This window comes from Nicotiana tabacum, chromosome 10, assembly GCF_000715075.1.
Source record: "Nicotiana tabacum cultivar K326 chromosome 10, ASM71507v2, whole genome shotgun sequence".
Classification (NCBI taxonomy): Eukaryota; Viridiplantae; Streptophyta; class Magnoliopsida; order Solanales; family Solanaceae; genus Nicotiana; species Nicotiana tabacum.
Genome location: NC_134089.1, coordinates 82,222,897 through 82,244,401, shown reverse-complemented (window position 1 = coordinate 82,244,401; position 21,505 = coordinate 82,222,897). Strand labels below are relative to the sequence as shown.

General features: G+C 36.2%; 1 long non-coding RNA gene across 15 annotated transcripts in view; it reads right to left on the bottom strand.

Annotated features, from left to right (window-relative positions):
- The window catches only part of LOC142164691 (uncharacterized), a 30,924-nt gene extending 16,950 nt beyond the window's left edge, over positions 1–13,974 (bottom strand). For 9 of the 15 annotated variants that reach the window (XR_012695577.1, XR_012695579.1, XR_012695583.1 and 6 more), the window contains exon 1: positions 13,773–13,974. This is a non-coding gene — a long non-coding RNA (uncharacterized LOC142164691). Of the gene's footprint in view, positions 1–8,934; positions 9,002–13,772 lie in introns of all 15 variants that reach the window. The other 6 variants (XR_012695574.1, XR_012695587.1, XR_012695578.1 and 3 more) reach the window with 2 other exon arrangements.
- Positions 13,975–21,505: the final 7,531 nt, after the last annotated feature.

Below are 21,505 nucleotides of genomic sequence, written 5' to 3'. Positions count from 1 at the left end.
TTCACTCCGTTAACATTTGGAAGTTGTCTACCACCTAGTTTCCAACCAATTCAAGAGGAAAAGGAGCTAAGTGAGGATGAAGAGGGGAACGGTACTCAATGGAACAGTAAAATTGCTATTACTGCAAAGGAAGCTCAAAAATCCAAAGATCAATTGCCAACCAGTCCAAAACGATTGCAATTTTCTGAAGCCGGATCTTCAAAACCATCTCCATCTCCAGATATCACAGCCAAAGCAGAGATAGGGAAGGTCATGCATGCAAAGGAGCTAAGACAACAGAACCGGAACTCACAGATGGGGATGAGGCTAGAGTATATTCCACCAAGTCATAGAGACGGTAAGATTGTCATTCAAATAGAGGAAGAAGATGTAAGCGAGCTAAAGGAACACTGGGCGATTGCTCTAATTGGGTATGTACTTAGGGATACTCCGTATGAGAAATCTATGGAGAGCTATGTTGAATCAGTCTGGGATTTTGTCAATAGACCTCAGATCCTGTATCACCAAGAAGGATATTATGTGTTTCGATTCACAACAGTGGAGGAAAGAGACGCAATCATGCAAGTTGGGCCTTACTCATATCATAACAAGCCATTTATTTTGCAGAACTGGGAGAGAGATTTCCACTTTGATCCTAAGTGTATCACTACTATCCCCTTGTGGATTCACTTACCTAGCCTATCAGCTGGGTATTGGACTGCTGATGCATTAAGCAAGGTGGCTAGTGCTGTAGGTTTACCATTGTACACTGATAAATTTACCGCAGATTTGAACAAAATTTCCTATGCCAGAGTACTTGTGAAAGTTGGCATCACAAAGCCACTAGTGGAGACTATTGAGATTCAAACTCCTACAGGTACTAGACAACAGGAAATAGTGTATGAATGGAGGCCAAAATTCTGTAATGAATGTTTACATTTTGGTCATGATAGCTTTGAATGCTGGAATTCAACTAAACAGAATGAAGATGCTGAATTCAAGGCCCCAAAAAGAAGGAATAGAGGCAGAGGGAGAAAAGTTATTCGGGAATAGAAGCCAAAAGAACAGCAGGAACAAGAGGAGGGGATTGGAGAGGAGAATGAAGTACAACCTCCACTTGACAAAGACAAGCAGACCTCAGTAGATAAACCAGACCAAAGGAGCTTGATGATAAAAGGAAGGAAAACAGTGAAAGACAGAATCCTGCAGGTGTTCAGCAGGTGATAAATGATGAGGCTAGCACTTCCAATAGATTTTCAATATTGGAAGAATGTGGTGTCCAGGGAGGGGTGAATAACTCTGATCCTATACAAAAACCACCATGATTATCAGCACTTGGAACATAAGAGGGCTGAACAAGCCCCATAAACAGAAGGAACTGAGAATCTTTCTGCAAAAGAATAAGATAGATATCCTAGGATGTCTAGAAACTAGAGTAAAAGAAAAAAAGGCAACAAATATCTTGTATAAGGTAGCTAAGGATTGAGGTTATTGTTATAACTATACTAAGGCTGAGAATGGGAGAATATGGCTGTTATGGAGAACACATTTGACAGTAAACATAATTCAAGTCCATGAGCAATTCATTCATCGTCTAGTGATGGAACCAGTGACTCGATACAAAATTATGTTGGACTGTAGTGTATGCTAGAAACAAATTGCAAGAAAGGGCTAGTCTATGGAATGATCTGCAACAGCTAGGGGGGCAGACTCAAATCCCCTGGCTCATACGTGGTGATTTCAACAATGTCCTAACCACAGATGATAGATTAGGACAACCAGTCACTATGAATGAGGTTCAGGAGTTCAAGGATTGTATAGATAATATGCAACTGACCCCATTGAGGACTAAGGGATGTTTCTTTACTTGGTGTAATAAGCAAAGTGCAAATGATAGAGTATACAGTAAGATTGATTGGGCTTTTGGCAATTTTGAATGGACTAAAGATTATGGGCATGTGGAAGCTGATTGCTTAGAACCTAGAGTGTCAGATCACTCACCAATCTTGGTCCAAATATGGAGAAGGAATACTATATATCCCAAGCCATTCAAGTTGTACATGGTAACAATGGAACACAAGGAGTTTAAGCCTACTGTAGAAAGAATTTGGAAGTAGAAGATGGAAAATGATCCTATGTCTGGTATCTGGTTGAAGTTACAAAAGTTGAAAGATGAGACTAGAGGGTTGAACAAGGAGATGGCAAGTTATGAACAGAGATTGATCCAGATTAGACAGAAACTGGAGTGTACACAGGCCAATTTGATACTTGATCCTTTCAACCAAGTATGGATGGATCAGGAAAAGCAAACACTACGGGATCTAGAGAAATGGAGCATCATAGAGGAGAAAATACTAAGACAGAAGGCTAGAGTTAATTGGATTGATCATGGGGATTCAAACTCCAAGTACTTCTATGCACAACTGAAGATCAGAGCAAGCAAGAACACAATTACCTCTGTATATAATGAATTGGGAGTTAAGATCACTGACCCTAAAGCTGTAGAAAAAGAATTCACTAGCTTTTTCAAACAGCTTATGGGAAAAGCCACAGGTCTAAAGTCATGTCCTAATACCAAATTCATCAAAGAAGGAGAGTGCCTCTCAATGCAACAACAACAAGACCTAATTCAGGATATCACATATGCAGAAATAGATGAAGCAGTGAAGGACATGCCAAATGATAAAGCCCATGGAGTCGATGGATTCCCAATAGAATTCTTCACAAAGCATTGGCAGGAAGTGAGACAAGATATATATGATGATGTGCTATTCTTTTTCCAAACAGGCAAGATGAAGCAGGCATGGAACTGTACAGCCATAACTTTGATCCCTAAAGTTCCAGCTCCTACAACAGTGAAGGACTATAGGCCTATTGCTTGTTGCACCACTGTATACAAAATCATTGCTAAGATACTGACTAAAAGAATCAAAAAGGTGATTGAGCTTATAATTGGGAAAGCACCGTCTGCTTTTATAGAAGGGAGGAGTATTGTTGATAATATCCTATTCAGTCATGAACTCTTCAATGGCTATAATAGGTGTTAGAAACCAAAGAAGTTCTATATTTCATATCTAGAAGAGAAGATTACAAGGCCTATTTATAATACTAATTCACCTAATCTATTAGTTGTCATACACCTAATTACACCTACTATACAACTCATATACATGTGCTAGCTATGATGTAGTACATGTGTATACATGTGCTACACAACTTGTATTACACCTACTATACAACTCATATACATGTGCTAGCTATGATGTAGTACATGTGTATACATGTGCTAGACAACTTGTATGTCAACACTCCCCCTCAAGTTGGAGCATATATATTGATCATGCCCAACTTGTTACAGATATATTCAACTCGAGCTCCATTCAAAGCTTTTGTGAAAATGTCTCTCAATTGATCTCCAGTTCTAACATGACCTGTAGAGATGAGCTTTTGTTGAATCTTTTCACGAACAAAGTGACAATCTATTTCAATGTGCTTAGTCCTTTCGTGAAATACAGGATTAGAGGAGATATGAAGAGCAGCTTGATTATCACACCACAACTTTGCTGGCAATGTAGTTTGGAAGCCAACTTCACTTAATAGTTGATGTACCCATACAACCTCACACACAGATTGTTCCATAGCTCTATATTCTGCTTCCGCACTAGATCGAGATACGACATTTTGTTTCTTACTCTTCCACGAAATCAAGTTTCCACCAACAAAAACGCAATATCCTGTCGTGGATCTCCTATCGGCTTTTGACCCTGCCCAATCTGCATCTGTGAAACACTCAATGTTAGTGTGTTCATTATTCTTATATACTAGACCCCGTCCTGGAAATCCCTTTAGATAACAAAGAATCTGCTCCAGAGCCGCCCAATGCCTGATTGTTGGGGAAGACATAAACTGACTCACAATGCTGACAGAGTATGCGATATCGGGACGAGTTACTGTAAGATAGTTCAGTTTCCCAACCAATCTCCTATATTTCTCTGGATCTTCGAATAACTCACCGTCTTCTTTCACGAGTTGTGTGTTAGGAACCATTGGCATGCTGCATGGTTTAGATCCCAACTTTCCAGTTTCAGCTAACAAGTCAAGAGTATATTTCCTTTGGGACAAGAAGATGCCTTTCTTGCTCCGTGTAACTTCAACTTCCAAAAAATACTTTAGTTGCCCTAAATCTTTCGTCTGAAATTGAGTGTGAAGGAAAGACTTTAGAGTTGAAATTCCTGTAATATCACTTCCAGTAACAACGATGTCATCAACATATACTACCAATAAAAGAATACCATTATCAGACTTTTTATAAAACACCGTATGATCGCAATTGCTTTTATTCATCCCATATTCTAGAATAGCCTCACTAAATCTGCCAAACCAAGCACGGGGACTCTGTTTCAGCCCATAAAGAGATTTTCGAAGACGACATACCTTTCCACACTCCCCCTGAGAAACAAATTCAGGTGGTTGCTCCATATATACTTCTTCCTGAAGATCTCCATGTAGAAAAGCATTCTTTATATCAAGTTGATGCAGAGGCCAATCATAAGTAGCTGCCATGGAAATGAATAATCGAACAGAAGCTAACTTGGCGACTGGGGAAAAAGTATCCAAATAGTCGACTCCATAGGTCTGTGCATACCCTTTTGCAACAAGGCGTGCCTTAAGGCGAGCTACTGTCCCATCGGAGTTAAACTTAACAGCAAATACCCACTTGCACCCAATAGCCTTTTTGTTAGTGGGCAGATCGGCCAACTCCCAAGTATCATTCTCATCTAAAGCCATCATCTCTTCTATCATTGCATCATGCCAACCTAGGTGGGACAATGCTTCACGAACAGTTTTAGGTATCCTAGCAGAATCTAATGATGCAATAAACGAGCTAGAAGAAGTAGACAAATGGTCATAAGACACAAAAGAAGAAATAGGATAAGTACATTGTCGTGTACCTTTGCGAATGGCAATAGGAAGATCCAAACTAGGATCTGAAACACAGGAGGTTGGATCTACCGACGAAGCAGAAGTAGGTAAAGGATCGGGTTCTGAGGTTTGTTGTCGCCTGGTATACACACGAAGAACAGGTGGCTGCTCGGATGGTCGATCGAGGGAAACGGGTGACTGAGGAAGAGGTGTTGGAGAACTAACTGGATGTGTGACAGTGTAGACCAAAGTATCATCTTCTTCCTCAGGACTGTTATAAACATATGAAGAAAAGAACGGATAATTTTCATGGAATGTGACATCGGCAAACACTAAGTACCTTTTGAGATCTGGAGAATGACACGGATAACCTTTCTGAAGACGTGAGTACCCTAAGGACACACACTTAAGGGCCTTTGGATCTAATTTAGTTACCTGTGGACGAACATCACGAACAAAACAAGTACAACCAAATATTTTGGGTTCAATAGGAAATAATGGCTTGGAGGAAAAAAGAATGTTGTAAGGAATATTACCATGAAGTACAAAAGATAGCATACGATTTACTAAAAAACTAGCTGTAGAGACGGCATCAGCCCAAAAACATTTTGGCACTTTCATTTGAAAGAGGAGTGCTCGGCCTACTTCAAGAAGATGTCTATTTTTTCGTTCCGCAACCCCATTTTGAGAAGGGGTGTCAACACAAGAAGATTGATGTAGAATACCATTTGTAGCCATATAATCTTTAAACAAATCCGAAAAATATTCTTTTGCATTGTCACTCCTTAAATTACGAACGGAAACATTAAAATGAGTTTTTATTTCAGCACAAAAAATTGAAAACAACTCCGAACGATTTTTCATTAAATATAACCAAGTAACACGAGAATGATCATCCACAAAGGTAACAAAATATCTAAAACCAGTTTTAGAGATAATAGGACATGGACCCCAAACATCGGTGTGAACTAACTCAAAAGGTAAGTCGACCCGTTTATTGACTCTAGAAACTTTAGGAAGGCGATGGTGTTTAACAAACTGACATGACTCACAATCTAAAGAGGAAATACTCTGAAACTGAGGATATAACTTCTTCAAACTAGACAAGGATGGATGACCCAATCGACAGTGTATATCAAAGGGAGACAACACAGTTGAACAAGAAATGGATTTCGGCACCTGTGATTCAAGAACATAGAGACCCCCAGACTCAGAACCTTTACCAATAATTTGCTTCGTCGTAAGATCCTGAAAAAGACAATAATTGGGAAAAAATGAGACAACAATTTAGAGTACGAGTAAGTTTACTGACAGATATTAGATTGAAAGAAAAATCAGGCAAATTTAAGACGAAACTAAGGGAAAGAGAAGATGTTGGGTTAACAGTGCCAGACCCTAAAACATATGAGGTAGACCCATCGGCTAAAGTAACTGTGGAACATTGGGTATGTGACTGAAAAGTGGAAAAGAGTTTAGAGTTACCTGTCATATGATCTGTGGCACCAGAATCAATGACCCATTTGGATGACGAAGAGAGAAGACACTTAGTGGTTTTACCTGACTCGGGGATAGTATTGATAGGAGGAGATGATGACTGAGATGGTGAAATAGTCTCGGAAGTGGCGATGTTGGCATACTGAGATCTTTTGTTCTTATTCTGAAGCTTCACACAATAACGTATGGTATGACCGAGCTCATGACAATAAAAACATTCAACTTCCCCTTGCTTTAGGTCTCGACTATCGCTACTCCGATTGCGATTACTATGACTCCTATTCTTTTGGACGCGGCTAAGCAGAGCACCACTATCGATTGTGGCTGTCGGACCTGGATGAGACTTTTCAGTACGCAACACTCTTGTAAAGGCCTCTTTCAAGGAAGAGATAGCAGTCCCAGATAAAATCTGCGATTTGGCCCCTTCAAATTCGGGAGAAAGACCAGAAAGGAAACTCATGACCGCCAGTTGTTCACGCTGAGCCTGTTGTACCTTCACATCTAGACTAAACGGCAATATAACATTAAGCTCATCATACACCTTCTTAAACTCTGAGAAGTAAGTGGTGAGAGAGCGATCTTGCATGGATGGATGGTAAAATGCCTGGCACACATCATACATGCGAGACAAGTTTCCTTTGCCAGAGTACAAAAAATCTAAATAATCCATTAGATCCTTCACATAATCACAATGAGAAACTAGATCATTTACCTCACTGTGCATCGAATTCTTGATTTGGAGAAACAATTTTGCATCCTCCTTTAACCAGACTGATTTAGTCTCATCCTTGGGTGGATCATCAACCAAGTGGTTCTCTTTGTCAATGTTCCGCAAATAGAGACGGATCTTCTTACTCCAATCCATGTAATTGGAACCCATGAACTTATTCTCCGTAATTTTGGACATAACCGGAATGACATCAACGGTAGGTTTCGTTTCAGTCATCTTGCACCCGAATAATAGCAGAATCAAATAGTCAAGAACAGTGCAGTGAAATTTGAACAGTGCAGTGAACAGCGAACAGTGATATTTTGAACAGTACAATGAACAGTGAATAGTAATATTTGAACAGTGAACAGTGCCGGAACAGTGATCTTGGAAAATGAAAGTTGTCAGGAAAAAAAAATTCTGACAGTACCACTTTGGTCGGAATAGTGAGTAGAAAAATCTGTAAAGAAGCGGCCGGGGCAAAAAATGGCCGAAAATAGTGAAATAGAATCAAAGCAGCGAAAGACTGTTCTGAACAAAAATAATTCGAACGGGAAAAAAAAAATTCCCAACAACAAACTGATGAAAAAACGTCAATGCTCTGATACCATGTTAAAAACCAAAGAAGTTCTATATTTCATATCTAGAAGAGAAGATTACAAGGCCTATTTATAATACTAATTCACCTAATCTATTAGTTGTCATACACCTAATTACACCTACTATACAACTCATATACATGTGCTAGCTATGATGTAGTACATGTGTATACATGTGCTACACAACTTGTATTACACCTACTATACAACTCATATACATGTGCTAGCTATGATGTAGTACATGTGTATACATGTGCTAGACAACTTGTATGTCAACACATTCCATTAATAGATGAAGCAGTGAAGGACATGCCAAATGATAAAGCCCATGGAGTCGATGGATTCCCAATAGAATTCTTCACAAAGCATTGGCAGGAAGTGAGACAAGATATATATGATGATGTGCTATTCTTTTTCCAAACAGGCAAGATGAAGCAGGCATGGAACTGTACAGCCATAACTTTGATCCCTAAAGTTCCAGCTCCTACAACAGTGAAGGACTATAGGCCTATTGCTTGTTGCACCACTGTATACAAAATCATTGCTAAGATACTGACTAAAAGAATCAAAAAGGTGATTGAGCTTATAATTGGGAAAGCACAGTCTGCTTTTATAGAAGGGAGGAGTATTGTTGATAATATCCTATTCAGACATGAACTCTTCAATGGCTATAATAGGAAAGTCTTGTCTCCAAGATGTGTTCTCAAGGTAGACTTAAGGAAAGCTTATGATTCACTGGATTGGCAATTTATTAGGTACATGCTTACTGATCTTGGCTTCCCTCAGAAATTCATCCTATGGATAATGGAATGTGTGACAACATAATCCTACTCGTTGGTTCTAAATGGGGGACTGGCCAAACATTTCCCAGCTAAGAGAGGAATAAGGCAAAGAGATCCAATGTCTCCTTATCTCTTTGTGATTGCTATGGAATATTTACAAAGGGAGATGAACCAACTGGCCATACAAAAGGAGTTCAAATACTATCCTAAATGCAAGAAGCTGGGAGCAACACACATATGTTTTGCTGACGATTTGTTAATGTTTTACAGGGGTGATATAAATTCAGTTACTAAATTACAGGAAACTTTTAATAGATTCTCAGTTGCATCAGGGCTGCAAGCAAATGCAGAAAAGAGTTCCATATATATTACTGGTATAGCACAACACATAAAGGAGCAATTGATAGAGCTTACTGGATATACAGAGGGCTCTTTATCATTTAAGTACCTGGGGGTTCCATTGTCGCCAAGAAAGCTGAATATTCACCAATGTCTATCACTGGTAAAAAAGATAACTGAAAGAGTAAGATGCTGGTCAGCCAGGTTGCTTTCATATTCTGGGAGAATTCAACTCATCAAATCTGTGCTGTTTGGAATACAAACATATTGGGCTCAAATTTTTTTGTTGCCAAAAAAGATCATGAAGATGATAAAAATCATATGTAGGACCTTTTTGTGGACTGGCTCAACAGAATGCTCAAGAAAAGCTTTGATTGCATGGGATAAGTTATGTCAGCCTAAAGCTACAGGAGGTTTGAATGTTATAAACATGAAGATATGGAATAAAGCAGCACTACTGAAACATCTCCGGGCATTGGCTATGAAGAAAGATACATTGTGGATCAAATGGGCTCACAATTATTATATAAAGAACAAAGACATTGCAGAAATGGACACACCCAAAGCAGCAGCATGGGTGATCAGGAAGATCATTGAGGCAAGTGAGGATGTGAAGCAGATGAGGTCGGGACAGAATAGCCTTATATCTACATTGGAGACCTTAGTAAAGCAAGGCAAGTTCCAAATCCATAGAGCTTATGTTCAAATGCATCCTCAATTTCCAAAAGTTATGTGGAAAAGCATTCATTTACATACACATATTCATCCTAGATTCAAATTTCACCTATGGCTGGCTATTCATCAAAGGCTAGCAACAGTAGATAGACTCATGAAATTTGGAATTCAAGCTCCATTAGAATGTGTGTTCTGTGCAACCAACATGGAAGCTTTTGAGCATCTATACTTTGGCTGTCCAAAAACTCACAAACTATGGGACAGAGTATTGAAATGGCTTGGCATCACAAGACAGATAGGAAGCTGGCAAGATGAGCTGAATTGGATGAGCAGATTGGCAAGTAGGAAGAACTGTAAAGCAGAAATGACTACAGCAACTTTCGCGATGGTAGTTTACTGTATTTGGCGCGAAAGGAACTCGATTAGATTCAACAAAGGCAGATATAACATGGATGAAGTATGCAAGGAAATTGCTATGCATATACACATACAAGGGAGAAAGAAGACCAAATGGCAAAAGGAATTGGAGAGCTTAAACAATTTTCCTTAGGCGAGATATAGTCACTATGAAGTAGTGTAGATCAGTGTTATGTATGTAAATAGTTAATAGGAGATTAATGGTCAGCATTAATCTGGATATGTAATGACAGTTTTTTGATGAAATAAAATGTTAGTTTTATCAAAAAAAAAAAAAAGTAACTTTTACTTGTTCCAAAAAGATTATATTGCCTTCACTTTTCTTCTGTCCTAAGCTTTCTAGTTTCTATTTTAAACCATTTTCATAAATATATCATATTTTGAATATTATACTCTTCGAAAGTTATATGGTATCTGTAAAATGTTGACATCTCTGTTGCACCCACATCAAAACAATTCTCCTTGTACCCAAAAATAAAAGAAAATTAAGAAGAGTAGTAACTTTTAACTCTACGCTTAGATCCCCTTGTCTGAGGGTTTTGTTGAGGAAACAAGTAGATTTTATTGGTTCGGACCGATACAGTCCTGGTGGATCGGGGAGGCTAAGGAAATTTGAAGTTACAAGCAACGAGAAAAATAAATGCAATAGCTAAATGGTGACGGGCAATATCAGTCACCCATAAACTTTGCATTTGTGGATGGAATCCCCCCGTATCATTTCCAAAATTTTGCCTAGACAGATATGCCTTATTTACAAGATGGAAGATCCGCTGATATGGTCTTATGAACTGAGCACTTCTGGGTTTAGAAGAGAAGAAGGTAAACAATGACAAAGAGTTGATTGTTAGTAAACTTGGAGTTTTGGTGGCTGGATTAATATCCAAGTGTAACGGCAATTCCTATGGATGTTATTTGTAGGTAGTATTAGAAAAGGATGCAGTTAAGACCTGGTCTTTTTTTTCAGAAAATCACTTGCATGGGATTTGGTTAAGACCTACTTACAACATTAGGTTCTCTTTTCCATAAGCAAAGTAATTTTCTTAATAAAACTACACCAGATAGTGCAGGTAAGACTACAGCGGAGGACTAGTCTGACTCCTTCTATGACTGCAAGGAATCAATAATCAAGAATGCCATCTATCATGTTTACGCTTTACAGGACTCAACTTATACCAAAAATGAAGATTTTGAAGACATTTCTACTTTTATCACAAGCTATAGTACCCCCTACTCCATCAAAACATCTATGGTTCCTGAAACACAAAGGGGAATTGTTCTCAAACCTAGTCTTTGGCCTTGTCAGCTGCATAATGTTTCTCTCAAGCTTCCAGGCATACGCATATCCGCCAGATCTGATTGTCGTGTAGGAAAAAGTGATTCACAGTCTCTATTGAAGATTTACAAAATAACACCTGTTATATAACCTGAATCCTCTTCTCAGCAGATTATCCTGTGTTAAGCATGCATAATGTAAACCAGTTCATCCAAAATATACCACATTGGTGGAGCTTTTGTTCTCCATAACATTTTCCAAGTCCACTGTACTTCATTCCGTAGAATTCAGATTTGACAGCTGCTCCAAGCATGAATTCACTGAAAACTTCCCACCTGCCTTAGCTGTCCAGAACAATGAATCAACCACATCATCTTGAATCAACACAGGTTTCAGTTTCTCAAACAATAGATTGACCCTTTCAACTTCCCAATCATAAAAAATATCCTCCTGAACTATATATACCATCCTCGTGGACTATATATTACAAATACCTCCTTTGTGCTGAGAATCAGCAATAAAGTACCTTCCTCTTCTTTTCCTTTGTCTATTTTATCATTTCAATTACTGAAATTCTCTCTGTCATAGTTCTGCCCCAACTTACAGCGATTAACACTTCATGGTAATTGAGGTCTACTGACTAAAATCACCCTTCACCGGGTGAAAGTCGTTGGAGCAAATAAGTACTATATGTGATATTGGGCATGGAGATGTAAGAAAATATAGAATCAATTTATCAACTACATGTCAATCCCACAGTTGGAATCGGTTTAGACGAATCCTCTATATCCATTCTGCTCAATTCAGTTCCGCAAGGATTCATCATAAACTAATTTTATTACTTGCCGTCAATCTATCACAACCACCTTTTTTATCCAGGATAGGGAGTAGGAACAGGCTATGCTTTGCAAGCTCATATAGACGGAATTTCCAGAAAAAGAAGTTTAAAATAAAAAAAATAAAAAGGTAACTTTCTTTCACTCAGTTCAAACTAACAAATACACTATAGTGACTCTGCATCTGAACTGGCACAGAACAATATGATCTTTATCAAACTCAAGGGAATACAAAAAGAAGTTTTAATTCCTTAATTGTCATTAAAAAGAAAAGCTTATATACATTCATTGATTTTAAAATACTTATCTTAAACACTTAAATTGACACCTGTCACCAATCCGACCCTTTTGGGTACGCATAGAATATGATCATAGCCACACCCATAACCTTTGACTTAAACCATATATATTGTTAAACAATTTGGGGGGGGAAACAAAAACTAACAGCTTGTTTGGATGGTTGTTCCCCATTGTATCGTATTATACTGTTATCACAAAACAATGTTTGTTTTGATTGTTTCATTAAAATTGGTTGTATTGTATTGTTAAATCTATTGTTCCGGAACAGTGAAAAGTCCCCTTTTTTGAAATAACCAATTTGGTGTGGTGGGATTGTTTCCTTTTTTTTTCAATTATGGCCTTACTTATTACTCCACAATTCTATTTTACCCTTTACCTTTTTTGCTATTTTAACTCCAAATCTCCAACCTATAATCTGCTTTATTTTTTTCCAGAACTTCTGCCGCCTTCTGTTTTATTTTTTCTCCTAATTTGCTTTTAACTCAATTCTAATTAGTTGTGCTCCTTTGTTTTGCCTTTTTCTGTCTCGCTACTTTGTTCTACTTTCTTAAGGTGTTTTGCCTTCTTCTGTTTTGTTTTTTAAATTATTTTTATGCATAATTTTTGATAAATTTAATATTTAAACAATTGAGGGTATTTTACTAAACTTATCAGTTACAATACAGTACGATACAATCAAACCAAACAGCAAAATATTTTTTAACAAGAACAAACAATACAATATATCCAAACATTGTATTCATAAAACGATACGATACAATACAATACATTACAAAACGATGCAGAAGAATGATCCAAACATAGTGTAAGTTCACGCCAAACCCCACAAATTAGTAGTCCATGTGGAAATATTTTAAAGGCTTTGGACAAGTGTCTAAGCCATTCTAGAAGGCTATGCTAAGTGGCAAACTTGATCAGCCACTTTCTTGCCATGCACAACAAATTTACATGCAATTACAATTATAAATAGCCATCATTTGGCTGCACAATTCATCCACCATCAGAAGTGCTTTTCTACTTGGCCCTTCTTCTCTTTCTCTCTTAGCTTCCCTTATTTCCATTTCTTTGTCCTATTCTCTTTTCAATATTGTTGGATTATTGTTATATAAATATTTTGATGATTCTCTAAATAAAATAGAGGTAAGCTTGTTTAATCGTGGAGAAACATTTCACATTGCTGAAATAGTTTATTAGGACAATGCCCAGTATGACTCAAGTTAATTCCTGTATCTACCTACAAAGAATATTGAAACAGTGTTATTGAAATTCTTGCTCTCAATTACTACACTCCAAATCATACTCTATCTTTTTAATTAGTTGGTAAAACGACAACGTATTATACCGAAAATGCAGACAAGAAGCGAACCGTCGATGGACCCATAATAATAATAATACTTGCTTGAAATTTGTGTATGTAGTATAATATATATGAGAGGAAAGCAGTACCTGTGAGCTCTTCAATCTTCTACAGGATATAACTCAATGAAGAAAAACTCTGGGCATAATAAGCTAATTTGAATTCTTCCTTGGCTAATTGCCTTTTTCCTTATCTTTTCAGTCGTATTATTATGCGTTAGCTAACAATTAGTAGCACCTAATAATGGCGCATCTCCACTTGGGGGGTGGATGGCGCATCTTGTTACCTCTGCCCCTCGTTATATATTGGTCTATTTATACCCCTATCATCGTACTATTGGGTTATTTATAGTCCTACTGTCATACTTTGAAACAAAAATAACTCTATTTTAGATGGAGTGCCACGTGGCAACACCAGATTAAAACGACTCATTTCTTTTTTTTACCCGACCCATTTTTAAAAAAACCACAACTCGACCCCTATTTTCATTTTTTCCATTTTTTTTTAATTTCAGTTTTTAAAAAATGAAAATATTTTGTTAAAAACAAAAAATATTTTTTCCTGTTTTTACAAATTCGTTTTTCCAGTTTTTACAAAACAAAATTCTTTTAAAAACTGGAAAAATGAAAGAAAATATTTTGTTGAAAATAATTTTTTCAGTTTTTAAAAAACGAAAATATTTTTTTCTGTTTTTACAAAAAAAAAAATTCAATTTATACAAATTTGTTTTTTCAGTTTTTACAAAAAGAAAATCTTTAAAAAAACTGGAAAAAAAACATTTTTCAAAAATGAAAATATTTTGTTGGAAATATTTTTTTCAGTTTATACAAAACGGAAATATTTTGTTAAAAACTGGAAAAAAATTCAATTTTTACAATTTTTTTAGTTTTTACAGTTTTTGCAAAAAAAAAATTGTTAAAAAAACGATTTTTTCAGCTTTTACAATTTGTTTTGCAAAATTTTTTTAGTATCTACTCAGTTTAAAAAAACGAAAATATTTTGCAATTTTTTTAAGTTTTACAAAAAGAAAATTCTTTAAAAAAAACTGAAAAATGAAAATATGGTTCGGTTGTGGGTTTTTTGTAAAACGGATTGGGTAAAAAAAAGAAATGGGTCATTTTAATCTGGTGCTCCATCCAAAATAGGGGTATTTTTGTTCAAAGTATGACGGTAGGGGTATGGATAGCCCAATAGTATAACGAAAGGTACAGGTAAACAATATTTGGAAGTAGAAGGATATATTTGGCCCTTTGCCGAAAAGTTATTGACAAATAAAAAAGGAAATAGTAAATTGATCCATGTTTTCTCCACAAAAATAAATTTTAATTTCTTTTGGAATATTATGAGAAAAATTTGCTAAAACATTAATCAAAAGGATACGCATGTTTGGTTGGTTATATAGAAAATTAGTATTCTAAAAGCAAAAGGCTACTCTTGATATTTTAATTTCGTTCTTAAACATGATTGAAACTTCCGGTTATTAGAAATGAGTGAGTTTAACTTTAAAAAAATAAAATAAAATGTACAAAAATAATATACTACAGAAGTGTGATTAAAAATTGGGTTGAAAATAATTAAAAAGTGCCGTGAACTAGTTCGTGATTTTTTTTTAAAACGAAATAGATCATTTAAATTAAAATACTAATTTGTAAAAAATTTGTTGCATTTGTTTCTGCATATTATTACGAAGAATGATTACAATGTTATGGATATGATAACTTAGAGCCCTTTTTGGGTTAGTTTAAACGTGACCGATAAGTATTGGTGTTGAAAAATATTTTTTTTTGGGCTTAAATTGATTTTATAAGTAAATAGTTATGTGATTGAATAGAAGTGTCCATTCTTCATGTGTTTGCCTTTAATCTTTTTCAGTATTTGCTCTACTCTTCCATGTTGGACATGTACGCCTAACTATTGAAATAGATTATCTCGCACCTCAGTTGTCTAGTTACATTCATAGAAAAGATGGTGGTGAGTGTCTACGGTCAATCCACCACACAAACAGCAGTCATCATTTTCAACAGGAATGTGCATTCTCATTAATATCTCTTTGGTCAGCAATTTATCTGGTGCAACAAGCTAGACAATAAACATGTGTTTTGGTTGCATCACTAAATTCCAAATAGTTCTACTACTAATATTCTATCTAAGCCTCTCAGCATTGCATTGTAGCTGTTAGTTACAAAATAAGTGCCAGAAGATGTTAGCATATACTTGTGATATCAACTTTCATTTCCTCTTTCAGAGAATTTAACTTCTTCCAGTACCAATTGCAGTTCATTGGATATCAGGACTAGATTTCATATACATTATATGCACCCATTTTATACATAATACATCCTTCTTCTCAGTCAGTTATCACAATAGTTTACCCACAGAAGCAATATTTTACTTGTTGCAGCCTTTGATATTTCACCCCACTAACTTCTTTGGTACACAAACTTTGTCTCATGCTATCAAGGCCACCTTCCTTTTCTTATCAGACTTTCTCATAAGTAACCTCTACATTTTTATCCGCCTCTATAAGAATACGCTAGGGTAGTATTCATATAGCCCCCAAAAATTTTGAACAGATAATAACACAACATTGATGATATGCAATCTGCCAGCATAAGATAGTTGCCTATAATATATTGTACTGATTCTGCTAGTAATTTTTTCAACCAACTGATGACATTCTATTTTACTCCACTTCTTTGAGGACAAAGACAAACCAAGATATCTGATTGGGAAAGAGCCTAATGTAGTTCATGTGTTTGCCTAACCACACCAGCAAAAATATGTTGGATTTATCTATATTAGCCACCAGCCCTCTGACATTGCTAAATTAGTCAAATGCATCCATTACTCTCTTCACTAATTCAATGTTGTCTTTACAGAAAATTAATGGACTATCTGCAAAGATAAGATGAGTCAGCTTGAGATGTTTATACATAGGATGAACTTGAACCCCGGCAACCCATTCATACTCTTCAAAATTTTGGATAAGTACTCCATAACTAGCACAAACATCGGAGGAGATATTAGGTTCTCTTGTCTTAGACCTCTCTTCCCTGCAAAATAACTACACCCCTTCCCATTTACTTTGGCTGAAAACTTAGTAGAAGAGATGCAAGTCATCACTAGCTAAGAAATGTATTAGGAAAACCAAATTATATCAATGCTTCCTCAATAAACCCCGAACTTGCCATATAATATTCTTTCCTTAAATCAATCTTCATCAAACATCTTGGAGTAGTCTTCCTATTGTAGTGCCTTGGTAGATCATGGCAGATCAGTATATTGTGCACCAAGGATCTTCCTTGAATAAATGCAGCTTGATTATCTGCTATTATGTGATCGATAGCACTCTTCAACCATTCACATATCATCTTGAAAATACACTTATACAACACATTACAACATGAAATAGGTCTAAACTGACTAGCATTCTCTGGTACAAATACTTTTGGGATCAAGGATATTATAGTGGAATTTATTTACTTCAGTAATTTTTATTGTGAAAGAATTCCAGAACTATTGCAGTTATATCCCTCCTCACAATGTCCCAAGCAGCTTGGAAGAAGCCACTACCATGGTCATGTTGGGATATATACTATTAACCATGGGTTTGGTTTAGATATAGTATTTATTATGGAATAATTATTTATTCAATTTTAATAAAGTTTTAAATCGATCATATATTAGTCTGTGTCATTTGCTTATATAGTAGATGATTTAGTGTATAGAGTTTAGCTTATACACGGAAGATTAAATCATCGGTTCTTATAAGTATAAAGTTTGAGTTCACAATCTAATGATGGAATTGGACAAACCATCATGGATGATTGTAGTACAAGATTAAATATAATTTATCTCGATTATGGGAATGATTTAATTTCAACTTCTTGTGCTAGTACATTTTGTATGTATTGAACGTACCAAGTAGAGATAAGTATTTTATACTGACTTAATAAAATAAACTCTCTAGCCATTAAATGTACTTACACTCTTAATCTTGATATAATTATTATTAGCTGTGTAAATTATTATTGTTTTGATTTATTAAAAGGTGAGATTCTTTCATGGGTTAATATGCCTGGTAAAGTGAATAATAATAATGTACAATGGCGAAGTAATAATTACTTGATGGAATGCATGTCTCGGTTTAGAGATTGGTGATACACCTTTATGAAAGTTTATAAATTTTCATGTGTAAACCCGGCCGGTAAATTTTGTATCAGACGCATGAAATAAGTTAAGCGAAAGTCTAAAGGAAATAATCAATAAATTAAATCGTCAGTAATTTAATTTAATTGATTAGCATATGAATCTTAACATGGGGAGTTAAATAAGATTTAGTGGATGAATTTTAAAACTAAATAAGGAGTGCAATTACGAATTTTTAGTGGAATAATTCGTAATTAATTATGATAGATATTAATTTCGAAAATTAGAAATTAATTCCATAATTGGAACCTTGTTAATTAAATTTTGTAGTCCCTACTGTGCCTAAATAATAGGAAATATATGAATCATTTTTCTTGTGGAAAAAAAAAACCCAACAGGTTTTGGAAAAGAGTTTTAACCCTTAAAACTTATGCTATAAATACATAAGGTTTTTCATCTAGAGGGAGTAGTTCATGATGGTTGAAATTTTCAGCCAAGTTTTCCTAGAAATTCCGCCCACACGAAATTGCTATTTCCGGATATTGTTTGGGTAATACAGTAGAAGATCGTGGAACGTTCGAGTATCATGATCGTGTAAGTGGTGGAGATTTCATTGAGTTGTTGTGGAATTGGAGGCCTACGTGATAGAGGAGTTTTGTTCACGCTTCAAGAGGTAATTTGTAAAATCCCGTTTATACTAGTTGTCTAGATTACATGTGATTTTGATACTAGGATTGTTTTCACTGCATATAATAATCCATCAATTGGTATTAGATCTCACTCACATCTAATTAGATAACTAAGTTTTTCATGAAACAAGAATATCGTGTTTATGTGCGTTTTTTAATTACATATATATGTGATTTTCTGAAAAACTGCATTGTTGTTTTGTGAATTAACTATGCAAAAAAATTGGATTATTCTTGTAATCATGAGATATATATTTTTATTGATATTTGATTGGGATGATCTGGATTTTTTTTTGTAAATCTTAAAAAAATGCAAAACCTGATTTTGACCGAATTGCCGGTATTTTCGGAGGTCATCGAACTTGACGGACTCCAATTGAGCTGAAATTTGGTGGGTCCATCGGAAACGACGTGGTGAGAAAAACTCATTTCTTTAGTAGTGAATCATGGTATTTTTCGGCGTTTTGAGGTCGTTCGGACTGTGTTTTGGACGTGTTTCTATTTTTTGAAAATTATTTCTTAATAATTTTAATTCGTTTTTAATTCAATGGTGGTGGGGTTGACTCCCCATGGTCTCCATAATTAAATACTGATGATATAATTATTTTTTAAGAAAGTAAAACCCTCTATTTGATATCCTAGATGACTAATGATTGGAGCGTTTGACATATTTGTGCATAAAAAATTTCTCAAATTTTATTTTATGTTTTCATGCCTTACGTGATTAATAGTCTTGGATTTTCGATGAAAAATTTTGTTCACTGGTTGGAGGTTGTAATTAAGTGAAATATGACGGTATTTTGTATGAGTTTTACATTATTGGTATGGCTTTTAAGTTGTGGTCCATAATCTGCCATAAAATAATTTTATGAGCTACATGTATCTTGACTCGTAAATTGAGAATTTTGTGAGAAATAAATAGTTACCACTAAAGTGGTTTGTTTACTTGAACTCATGAAAAATTCTTAATAAATTTGTACATGTAAAATTGTGTCTATTCATGGATTGAGCATTATGATTAATAAGCAGGATCCATAAAATGGTCTATTTATTTGAGTCATTAAAATCTGCTTAATGTACCATGTGAATATTATCCTTGATAAATCTACATTTATGACGACCCGGTCAGTCGTCTTATGAGTTACCGCTGCGTTTCCCCCATTTCTGCTTCTTATTGCTTTGTATAATGGTTCTATATGTGATCGGGTTGATTGGTTAGGGTTCGGAAAGAAATTGGTAAGGTTTGAGACACTTAGTCTCTTTTGAGGAAGGTTAAGTTGGAAAAGTCAACTGGATGTTGACTTATGTGTTAGAGGGCTCGGATGTGAGTTCCGATGGTTCGGTTAGCTTCGGGAGGTGATTTGGGACTTAGGAGCGTGATCAGAATGAGTTTTGGAGGTCCAGAGTAGATTTAGTTTTGAATTGGCGAAATTGGATTTTTGGCGATTTTCGGTTGGTAGGTGAGATTTTGATATAGGGGTCGGAATAGAATTCCGAGAATTGCAGTAGTTTTTTTGTGTCATTTGGGATGTGTGTGCAAAATTTTAGATCATTCAGAAGTGGTTTGGTTGGGATTTTTTATCAAAAGCATAATTTAGAAGATTTTGGAATTCTTAGGCTTGAATCCGATGCGAATTGGGTGTTTCGATGTTGTTTTAAGCGTTCCGAAGGTTGAAACAAGTTTGCATGAGGTTATGGGATATGTTAGCACATTTGGTTGAGGTCCCAGGGGGTCTCGGGTGAGTTTCGGGTGGTCAATCGGCCCATTTCATGTTGTTTGGAATTGCAAAAAAACTGTTGAAGTGTTGTAGAGAATTTGACCTTCGCGTTCGCGAGTAGGTCCTCGCGTTCGCGAAGGGTTAGTTGAGAAGGTATATGATTTTAGCCTTCGCATTCGCGAGGAAGGCTCCGTGTTCGCGAAGAGCTGGATGTTTGTGTATCGTGTTCGCGAAAAGGGGAGCGCGTTCGCGTAGAGGAAATTGGTCAGTTAGGTTTGATGTTGAGTTGTTCATCGTGTTCGCGAGAGAGGGGAGTGCGTTTGTGATGGGCATGTCGCATTCGCGTAAGAGGATTTTTGGTCAAAGTCATTTTGTGCTTCGCGTTCGCGAGGCGTTGACCGCGTTCGCGAAGAAGAAATTAAGGCCTGGACAGAATGTTTAAATACCCATCTTGTCCGCGATTTTGGGGTTTATTTCTTCCATTGTTGGTCGTTTTTGGAGCTTTTTGAGGAGTATTGAAGAGGGATTCAGGGGAAATCACTTGGAGGTAAGATTCTTGGACTTAAAACTCGATTCTAATATGAATTCCACCTAAATAATCATGGAAATTAAGCCAAAAATTGAAGAACTAGGGCTTGGAAACTTAGACCTTTGATTGAGGATTTGAAGGACCAATTGAGGTCGGATTTCAGAACTTTTGATATGTATGAACTCGTGGGGAGATAAGGAATCTATTGATGTAAAATTTATCGAATTCTGAGACGTGGGCCCGTGGGTCTGGTTTTGGTAATTTCGGGATTTATGTTGTAAATTGATTATTTTTGCTTGGGCTTCGTTCCCCTAGCATATTTTGACGTCCTCGTTCTGATTTTGGATAGATTCGACGCGAGTGGAGGCCGATTCAAGGGGCAAAGGTATCGCGAGCTAGAGATTTGACCGGATTGAGGTGAGTAATGATTGTAAATGATGTTCTGAGGGTATGAAACCCCGGACTTGCACATCGTGGTGCTATATTGAGGTGACGCGCACGCTTGATGACGAGCGTGAGGTCATGAATTGTTGAGGATTATGACTTAGTCTATCCCAAATGACTATTTTACTGCGTATTTGATTGAAACCTATGTGCTATCATCATGATTTGGGCTGAATGCCAAATTTGGGCCTTGTGCCAACTATTTGAACCCTTCGGGGATTTTTATTGATATTTCCTCACTTCTTTGACTTTATACTTGAACTCAATCATGTTATATTTCACTGTTTTCGTAC